Raw genomic sequence first — 10,365 nt, forward strand, 5'->3', positions numbered from 1 at the left:
CACACACACACACACACACACACACACACACACACACACACACATACACACATACATGCGCACACACTGTATGCCTTAATATAAATGGATTCGTGGATAGGTCGTCGTCATCGTCGTCATCATCATTTTCATTATCAGCATCGTAATTAGATTGAGCAATAAGTACCAGAGAAATTCTCCACTGAATAGCAGTAATTATTATAAGCAAATGATCAGAACGAAATAAAGAGCGGTGACAGAAAGGAGAAAAACGTTCTAGTTTTAGAATATGTATTCTGTAAATAAGTGCAGAAAGGAGACGAATGTTAAGATGCAGTTACATCAGATGCAAAAGAAAAAATAGCTATCAATATCTACTATAGTCAATCGAAAGCTCGAGAGACATTGTTCAAGGGAGATAACTTCTTAATAAAGAGTCATTCGTTATCTTCCTTACATCACAGCTAATTTTTTTAGCGTGTGTGTATGCTAGTACAATAGTAGAACCTCGCAGTACGAGTGCACCATTGTACGAGCAATTTGCTGTACGAGCCGAGGCTCGTGCCAATTTAGTCGGCGCTGAGCTCGCACACGCTTTCCCAACGAGCGCAGTCTCCGCTCGCTTAGTTCACGTCTTCATCTCGCTGTGGCAGCATCGCTGTGGCAGCATCGCTGTTGTGTTTTCCCCAATGTTTTGGTTTAGTTTCGTGCATTTTTGCTATTATTTTATAATAATTAGTTATGTTAGCCATGGATTCTAAAAAAGGTGAGTGCAAAGGACAGTGCTGAGAAGAAGAAAAAGCTGATTACGATGGAATTGAAGAAGGAAATCTTCGATAAACAAGAGAGAGTAGTGCGAGTGTTGGATGTAGCACGTCAATATGACCGAGGCACGTTGGTGATCTGCACCATCCTGAAGAAAATGGATACGATCAAGGCTGTTACAACAGCAAAGTGTGTCTTCAGGGTCTCTAAGCAACGCACATCTGTCCACGAAAGGTTGGAAAAGTTGCTTCTCCCGCGGATCAACGGGGAGCAACTTGCAAGGGATACTATTACGGAGACCATCATCTGCGAGAAAGCACGAGCGCTACATGAGGATCTCTTGAAGCAAAGCCCTGAAACATCGACGGAGGAGACATCAGCAGACGCATTCAAGGCCAGTCGTGGCTGGTTTGATTATTTTAAGAAGAGGAGCAGTGTTCATAGCGTCGTCAGTTATGGAGAAGCAGTGCGTTCTGATACGAAGGCAACTGGAGATTTCGTGCGTGATTTCCGTCAGCTCATCGTAACCGAGGGTTACATCGCACAACAAGAAACTAGCTTGTTTTGGTAAAAAACAAAATGCCCAGAAGAACCTACATAACTGCAGAGAAGAAAATGTCAGGCTACAAACCTATGACAGGGAGGCTAACTCCCGCCCTTTGTGCTAATGCGAGTGGAGACTTAAAGATTAAGCCGCTCCTTGTCTACCATTCTGAAAATCCACGAGCGTTCAAGTCACACAAAATCGTGAAGGAGAAGTTACAGGTCATGTGGAGGACAAACGTTAAAACCTGGATCACCAGGCAATTCTTCTCCGAGTGGGACAACTTTGTCTTCGGACACAGCATTGAAAAAGTACCTATGAAGGACAATCTCCCTCTCAAGGCTCTCCTCATCCTCGACAATGCTTCCACTCACCTTCCTAACCTCGAAGATGATATCCTGGACGAATTTAAATTTATAGAAGTTCTGTACCTTTCATGCCACACCAACAGGTGATTTCAAATTTTAAGAAATTGTACACCAGACACCTGTTTCGTCGATGCTTTGAAGCCATCGAAAATACAAATCTAACTCTTTGTGAGTTTTAGAATGAGCACTACAACATTGTAAACTGCCTGAAAATCATCAATATAGCTTGGCAGGGTGTAACGAGGAGGACGCTGAATTATGCATGGAAGAAACTGTTGTCTGACTGCGTATCCGAAAGAGACTTTGAGGGGTTTGAGTCTGAGACACTTGTAGTCGAGGAGATAGTGTCTCTCTTGGCAAGTCCATGGGCCTCAAGGTTGATGATGAGGACATTAACAATCTCGTCGAGGAACACTCAGTGAAGCTGGTGACAGATGAACTCCTGCAGCTCCAGGAGCAGCAGCATTTGGATGCGGAAGAAGAGATTGGTTACCCGGAGTAGGACAGTGTTGCGGAGAATGCTATCTCTACGAGTGCCATAAAGGGAAGTGTTGGCGAAGTGGTCGCATGTTTCTGAATTTGGAGAAAAATATCATCCTGAAAAAGTAGCTACAGGTCGTGAAGCTGCTTTATTTAATGACACTGCTCTGGTGCATTTTCAAATGCAGTAAAAAAAACAGATTTCTCTTGATATGTTTCTAATGAAACGACCTGCAAGTGAAGAAAGTGTGTCTTGAATTAAGCTGAGAGAGAAAACGCCGGAAGTTGTTCTTCCTGAAGTTTTAATGGAAGGAGATTCTCCTTCCTAGCAGTAATCCTCCTCCACCCCCTCTATCGTCTTCCTCGCGCACAAATCATCCCATCTTCAGGGTAATTCAGTTAATAAAACCAGTTTACATATTTCTTTTGCATTCTCTTTTCTATAATTGCTATTTTACTTGTGACTCTACCTTCTCTGTTTTAAAACCCATAGAAAATTGTTTTGGGGTGGTTTGTGGGGCTGCGACGGATTAATTATATGATAGTTAATTTCAATGGGGAAAATTGATTTGTAAAACGAGTAAATCGTAAAACGAGCTCGGTCATGGAACGAGTAAAACTCGTATTTCGAGCAATCACTGTATTGCTATTATGTTTGAATGAAAAGAGTTTCATTTACCATTTAAATTATCTAATAAATGGTTATCTTTAGAAAAATTGGAGGCTAATAAATTTCGTTAGACATCATTAGTAGGTCAATAACTTTAATCAGCCGCTGTCTATATACGTTTAGTTACTTTTATATTTATCACATTTCAATGCGTTAAATGTTATTTAGAAATCTGTAAATATGTAGGCTTTCTTATCCTTTATGGCTTTCTAATGAATGGTAGAGAAGAGCCCGGTAATAAAAGATAGGAAAATGATTTCAAATAGAAGTGAAAAGTTTTAAGAAGTGAACATTTATGAAAAATTATTTAACAGAAATTCAGAACTCAGCTTTTCTTACAGTTCAATGCGACAACATGAACCCTTAGACTACTCGAATGGTTAAACATCCTTACCTGAATATAATTAGCACTGCTGTGTCTTTTACTACAGTCTTGGACCGACCAAAGCAGCCTTCAGAGTGGATTTTATAGACGGAAGACCAAAGAATCCCATAACACACACACACACACACACACACGTGTGTGTACGTGTGTATGTCGCCCATCACCGCTTCGCAGACGGTATTTTTGCGCTCACATCTCCGTAACTTAGCGGTTCAGGAAAATCAATACATTTTAGATATAATTAGCAATATGTGATTGTAAATTTTGGAACAAGGCCAGCAATTTCGAAGGAAAGGGAAACCAGTCATATCTGGCCAAAATAGTGTATCTGTTGCATGTTGTTCAAACCGGTCAGAAATCAAATTCTCAAGGCTACGCGACAATACATAGATTCAAAGCAATGAGGAGAAAGAGGCATTACATTCGACACAGTGATTTGAATGATAAGGAGTTAAATATAGAGTATCTATATAATAACCTGCTTGTTCGTTCGTCCATTATACATTAGTTAGCTAGAGACCTGGAGGTGAAGTGGGCGAGAGGTGGAGTAGGAGTGAGAGAGAGGGAGGAGCGAAGAAGAGAGGAAGAAGTAGAGAAAGGTGATTAAAATCAATACACTTAGGCTAAATGGTCACGTGGTAGAGGCGAAGAACGAGAGAAAAAGACGATGAGAGAAAAATAGGGAGAGAGAAGTGTTAACGACGAGGGGTGAGGAAGGAATACTTATTACGCGGTTAAAAAGTTAGCTGAAGGGGATAGTAGATAGCGAGAGATGGACAGAGATGCAGTTATATTGAGAGAGTCAGATAGCAGTGGTATGCTGATACTGAAAATAATTTTTTTCATTGAACTAATTTTTTTATAGCGACCATCGCACATGCATAAGTGCAATTATCGTCTGCACGCTTAAAAGATTGATATTTGTTTATAAGGGTTAACTTAGCTTAAACTCTAGATTCGCAAAAAACACAGTGCAAACTGCCCGAGAAAGGTTGCGCATATATAAAGCACCGGATGAGAAAGGAACAGCAAGAAGATATAATAAAAAGAGGAAAAAGACAACGCCGGCAGAGACGTGAGGAAATGAATGTAGACGAACGTCAAGAATATTTAAAGAAAGCTAAACTATGAATATTATAAAAATGCAAATCGTCTGCTTTTTCTTAAATAGGTCCTCTTAATTTTTTCCATTCCGTGGAATTTCCACGAGCTCTACTAGTTTATTGTAGCTTTGGATACAGGCACCTTTGATAACGATACCAGGTTTATTTTCTTTCAGAGTATTCTAATTACTCTGATAAATCTTTAATGACTCACAGGAGAAACGTGATTAAAAATTTAAAAAAAGCAAAGCTTGGTTTTGTCAATGTTTACGTCTGTTTAGACAACCAAGAGTAACAATGCCAACAACCACAGCAACAACGAAGTGAGTATAAAATCAATGAAGTTTAATCTGAATAAACAAGCTCAGCCAACTTTAACATTCCCTGTCACCACTGTCATATTGGCCTTTTTAACTTCCTGTATGTACAACACTAGTTTGGAACACTGTTACTCCAAAGGACAAGAGTTTCTCACATGTCTAGAAAAGGAAAAGAAAAAATAAGAGAAGTAGAACAAGTTCAGATTAACAGTCCAAAGTCATTTCATAGTCTATTTAATAGCGAAATAAATATATTGTACAGTGTTTGTTGATAATTTTACTGTATGTGCAGGTCAGTGCAGATAATATGGTAGTCACTCTAGATTCGAGTTAATCTTGTACAGTAACTGATGATCGGTAGATTATTTGGTAATCAGTGTTGATTATTTAGTGGTCAGTGTAGTTATTAATTGGTTAATTCAGGTTATTTAGTGATCAGCTTAAAGTATTTGCAAAATAATTTAGTGAGAGTATTACATAAGAAACTAAAATTAATTATCATGCAGGGAATTAAATAGCATGCATAGAATTTTTAAATATTTATTAGGAACTGAATTAACACTGTTACAAAATTTTGCAAAAGTTTTCTTACCCTAATTTTCTAAGTGTTTATATCTAAATTTTCGCTCCAATTCCGAAAATTGTCTTACTTTTTCTTGACCATCGACTGCTGTTGAGATACATGAAACTACGCTAATTAATAACAAATGTACTGTTTAGGGGAAGGACCATCTCATTTGTACACAAAATTTGAGATAGCTCGGGAAAATCGTGCTTTTGGTTTAATATAAACCTCTAATGAATGAACAGTGATAAGCTACTCCATGGTACTCAACAGATATGCCAATTTCATTTCAGTCTGTCAAAACTGATGGACTCCCTTTCTGTGAAGTAGAGAGCCTATTCATTAAGGTGTATATTGAAATGGTACTTATATATTTTTCTTCTTCAGCTTTTGTACTGTGAATATTTCTCTATATTTTTTTGACCATAGTTACTAGAGGGTACAGAAATTCTCCAGATTATTTCTGTTATGTGTGCAGATAGTATGTTGCAACAAAGCATGTACGACATAAAATCGTGAAAGGTGCCAAATACTAATAAAACTCATACTATAGGTAGAAGATACTATGAAGCTCTCATCTGGAGAGTCCGAAGGTAGCAGCAACCAAGAGATGGATGAAGCGATCGAGCTAAGAATGAATATTCACCCACACTTTCTAAATCAACGCGAACTGGACGATCTCATCGGGAATTTAGGCCTCACCAATTCAGGAGCTGAATTTGTAGCATCCAAGTTGAAGGAGCGGAATTTGTTAAAGGAGGACTACAAATCAACAGTGTACAAGAAAGGACATGAGGAATTCGAAGTATACTTTGATATTTCTGAAGATCTGTCTCTGCAAAGATATAAGTGGCGTGTTTGCAGCTAATGGTGCCTTTTCATAGACAGCTCAGTTAGAAGCCTCAAAGCAGTTTTACTACACAATGGTAATCAGTATCCACCTCTGCCTATCGTATGCTCTTTTCAGATGAAAGAAAAATATGAAACTATCAAAAAGCTTCTTCAGAAAGACTATAAGTGAGATATTTGTGGTTATTTTAAGAAGTTTGTCTTTTTGCTAGGATTGCGAAGTGGATACACAAAATATTCGTGTTTTCTTTGCGTATGGCACAGCAAAGCCGATCATACGGGAAGGTTGAGTGACCCCTTCCCCACAAGAAATGATATGCAGCCGGGAATGTCATAAGACAACCTCTTGTAGAGTCTGCCAAGGTTTTGTTACCTCCGCTTCACGTAAAACTGGGTTTGGTCAAACAATGCGAAGGCTTTAGATCATTCTGGAGAAGCCTTTCAAGGAATTCGTTTGCTCTTTGCAAAGCTATCTAAGACAAAGTTTAAGGGTGGCATTTTTACTGGACCGCAAATAAGGACAATGCTGAGTTCAGAGAAATATGATAAAGCAATGAGTGATATCGAAAAAGAGATATGGTGTGCATATCATGGCATATTTTTTGGCTTTCAAGGTCAGAACAAATGTCCCAACTACAAGCAGCTGGTGATAACGCTTAATGAGAGTTTTAAGAAGTTAGGGTTAGGGTTAGGGTTAGGGTTAGCTATCAAACTTCCTTAAACGTGCACTACTTGAATTCACATTTAGACTTCTTTCCTGAAAATTAGGTCAAGTCAGTGAGAAGCATGGTCAGAGATACCATCAGGACATTACTACACTGGAGAAGAGATACCAAGGAAGATAAGACACTACCATGACGACAGACTATATATGGTCATTTGCCCGCAAAAAGATAAAGGAGATCACAGTAGGAAAACACAATCCTTAATGCATTTCTAGTGTAATCTCAGCATATGCCTACGTAGATTTTTCTGTGTAGCTTAAAGTGCAATGCAATAAATGACGACAAAAATATTACTTGATTGATATTGTCGCACAATGTGAATAAGGTCAAATATAGCACTACCGCACCAAAATATATTTTTTCTTCCAGTATAAAACCATGATTATTTCTTAAATTATCGATAGGAAGCAAAATCTAAGGGCATTTTTGAAATCAAGAGAAGAAGAACACCAAGGAACATTAAAAACATTTAGAAAAACAAAATTGGTGTTACAGTGTTATCGAAAATGCCTTGTTTAGAAAGACAGCACGGTAGGATTTAAGGAGGATTTGGTTGCTATTTTTACCTGGTCGAGCGACCACATAAATGTTTGCTTATTCTGCAATGTATAGGTCACTTGTATTTTGCTGATTTAAATTTTTTTTTCCTGGGATGTGTATACAATCAAATCATATGGGTTTCTGATTTGCGTAAACACATTCTCATGACCGAATTCAAGATAATATTCTTAATATTCCCAACCGTATGTTCACACGTCCATTAACACACCTTCAATCACAAACAATGGTCAACATCTCCACACACGCGCAAGCACACACAGGCTCACACATGCACACATACACACATACCAGCGCCCCCCGTACGCATACACATTCGCGCACCTGTGTGTGTCTTAACCAGTCATCAAACCGTTTACAAAAACCTGTTGTTACAACTCAAATTATTTGTCATAACTCTCTCTCTCTCTCTCTCTCTCTCTCTCTCTCTCTCTCTCTCTCTCTCTCTCTATATATATATATATATATATATATATATATATATATATCTACCTATTTATCTATTTATATCCCTCCCGTCTCTCTCCAATCTATCTATTTGCACTCTTTGTGTGTGTGTGTGTAGGTGTATGTATATATACACACTCACACACACACATAATACATACATACATACATACATACATACATGGGAAGAAACAGGGAGGCAGCGAAAGACAGGAAAAAAGAAAGAGAGAAAGGAGGTGAATAAACATTACGATTAACTACCGTCATTATTTTTATCACCATCAGTAAAAGAAGAAACAGCGACGATATCAACACCACTAAGAAAGAGGGGAGCGAGTCTGTGAAGGAAAACAATACCGAAGTCACTCGATTGTCTGAAAATAGCAGCTAAATCTCCCTTAAATCATACATTCTAACATATTCTAACACAGTCTTTGATAGCTCTAAAAAAAAAAAGCGATAATTGTTTGAATGTCCTTGAGTATTGGTCGTTAGGATTGACGTGGGTAAAACATCAAATCAGAAAAGTTATACAACAAAACAATAAGAGAAAGAAAAGACCAACAACCTGAAGAGGCTAATGTTAAAACGATGTCCTAGTGTACGCAGACAATATGACGGGCTGATATTACTTTACCCCTGTTGAAGTGTCAGGTAACATTTTCCCCATATTTTCCTACACATTATTTCACAAATATTCAACACACACACACACATATAACACATACTCACGCACATAACACACACACACACACACACACTTGTTTGGATACGGTAAAGAAATTTAGTCTGTCTGATAAATACTCACATTTGGTTTTACAAACGGGAGCAAACCTAATACACCTGTTTTTATGTTCTCAGTTCAAATGCCGCCGGGGTCGACTTTGGTTTTCATCCTTTCAGGGTCGATAAATTAAGTACCAGTTGCGTACTGGGGTAGATTTAATCGACTGGCCCCTAACCCCAAAATTTCAGGCCTTGTGCCTAGAGTAGAAAAGATTATTATTGTTGTTATTGTTGTTGTTATTGTTATTATTATTATTATTATTATTATTATTATTATTATTATTATTATTATTATTATTATTATTATTATTATTATTAAGGCGGCGAGCTGGCAGAAACGTTAGAACGCCGGGCAAAAGCTTAGCGGTGTTTCGTCTGTCTTTATGTCCTAAGTTCAAATTCCGCCGAGGTCGACTTTGCCTTTCATCCTTTCGGGGTCGATAAATTAAGCACCAGTTGCGTACTGGAGTCGGTCTAATCGACTGGTCCCTTTCCCCAAAATTTCAAGCCTTGTGCCTAGAGTAGAAAAGACTATTATTAATATTATTGCTTTGCACAGCTTCTAACGCTGGAGATGTACTAACGGTGTCAGCTGTTCACTACCAGTGAACTAAGGTAACACCTCTTATTTTTCGAGCACCTTTCTGGAGTATTCGAAAGGTTCCAAGCAGTGCTGTTTTCTGCAAATGCTCCACCCTTATTGCAGCCCTTATTTGTTCCATGTACTTCTCAAGATGTTTATTCACTGTTCCTAGGGCTCCGACAATTATTGGTACTACTATCACCTTTTTCATCGACCACAACTGCTTAACTTCCCAAGCTAACCTGTCATATCTCTCGACTTTCCTTTCTTCCTTATTGCATACCTTGTTGTCAGCTGGGCATGCTATATCTATGATCCAGCATAGTTTGCTTTGTTTCTCAATTAAGACTATGTCTGGCTTCCTATTCTCTATCTCATGGTCACACTGAATCATAAAATCCCACAGGATCTTGGCATTACCATTTTCGATGATGCCTTCGGGTTTATGGTCGTACCAATTTTTTGCTCTGTCAAGTCCATACTTGTTGCAAAGTATCCAATGGACAAGCCTTGCTATATCGTCGTGGCGTCTCTTATATTCCTTCTTGGCTAGTGGCGTACATTGACTGGTTGTATGCCATACGGTTTCACCATTTTGTCCACAAATTCTGCACTTATCACTTTCTGATGTGTTGTCTATTCTGTATTTTATGTAATTTGTTCTTAGTGCTTGCTCTTGGGTAGTTCAGATTAGAACCTCCGTTTCCGGTTTTAAATCGCTTTTAGTCATCCACAGCCATTTTTTTTTCTCTGTCTGTCTTATCTTCAACATCCGTATGAAATTGCCCATGCATTCTTTTCTTTACACAGTTTCATTCGTTTTCAATTGTTTGTACAGTGCTTTATCTTTGCAATCTTTCACCCTACACAAGCCTGACCTTCTTACTTCTAATAATAGCGGTTCTGTGGCATTTTTTACAGACCATGCTATGTTGTTTTCTTCTGCTTTAATGCTGTGTTCGCATCCAATAAGTCCTCTTCCTCTTATTATTATTATTATTAGGGCAGCGATAAATTAAGTACCAGTGAAACACTGGGGTCAGTGTATTCAACCAGTCCTCTCCCCACAAATTTCAGGCTTTATGCCTATAGTAGAAAAGATTATTATTAAATTGTAATTTTGAATTTTTATCACTTCTTATTTTGAACTTGTCAAAGACAGACGTACTTTTCAAATATCGATCAACTAATAAAATATCTTAAAATCGAATCGTGCTCTTTGTCTTAACTGTTTACCT

The 10,365-nt window shown here is 38.2% G+C and overlaps 1 protein-coding gene across 2 annotated transcripts in view; it reads left to right on the forward strand.

The window, feature by feature from the left end:
* Positions 1 to 7,920: 7,920 nt before the first annotated feature.
* LOC106874582 (serine protease/ABC transporter B family protein tagB) overlaps positions 7,921 to 10,365 on the forward strand; it is a 25,957-nt gene continuing 23,512 nt past the window's right edge. For both annotated transcript variants that reach the window (XM_014922366.2, XM_014922367.2), the window contains exon 1: positions 7,921 to 8,412. The gene's annotated coding sequence lies outside the window, so the exon portion shown is untranslated. The remainder of the gene's footprint in view (positions 8,413 to 10,365) is intronic.

The sequence above is a fragment of the Octopus bimaculoides genome, chromosome 8, assembly GCF_001194135.2.
Source record: "Octopus bimaculoides isolate UCB-OBI-ISO-001 chromosome 8, ASM119413v2, whole genome shotgun sequence".
NCBI lineage: Eukaryota > Metazoa > Mollusca > Cephalopoda > Octopoda > Octopodidae > Octopus > Octopus bimaculoides.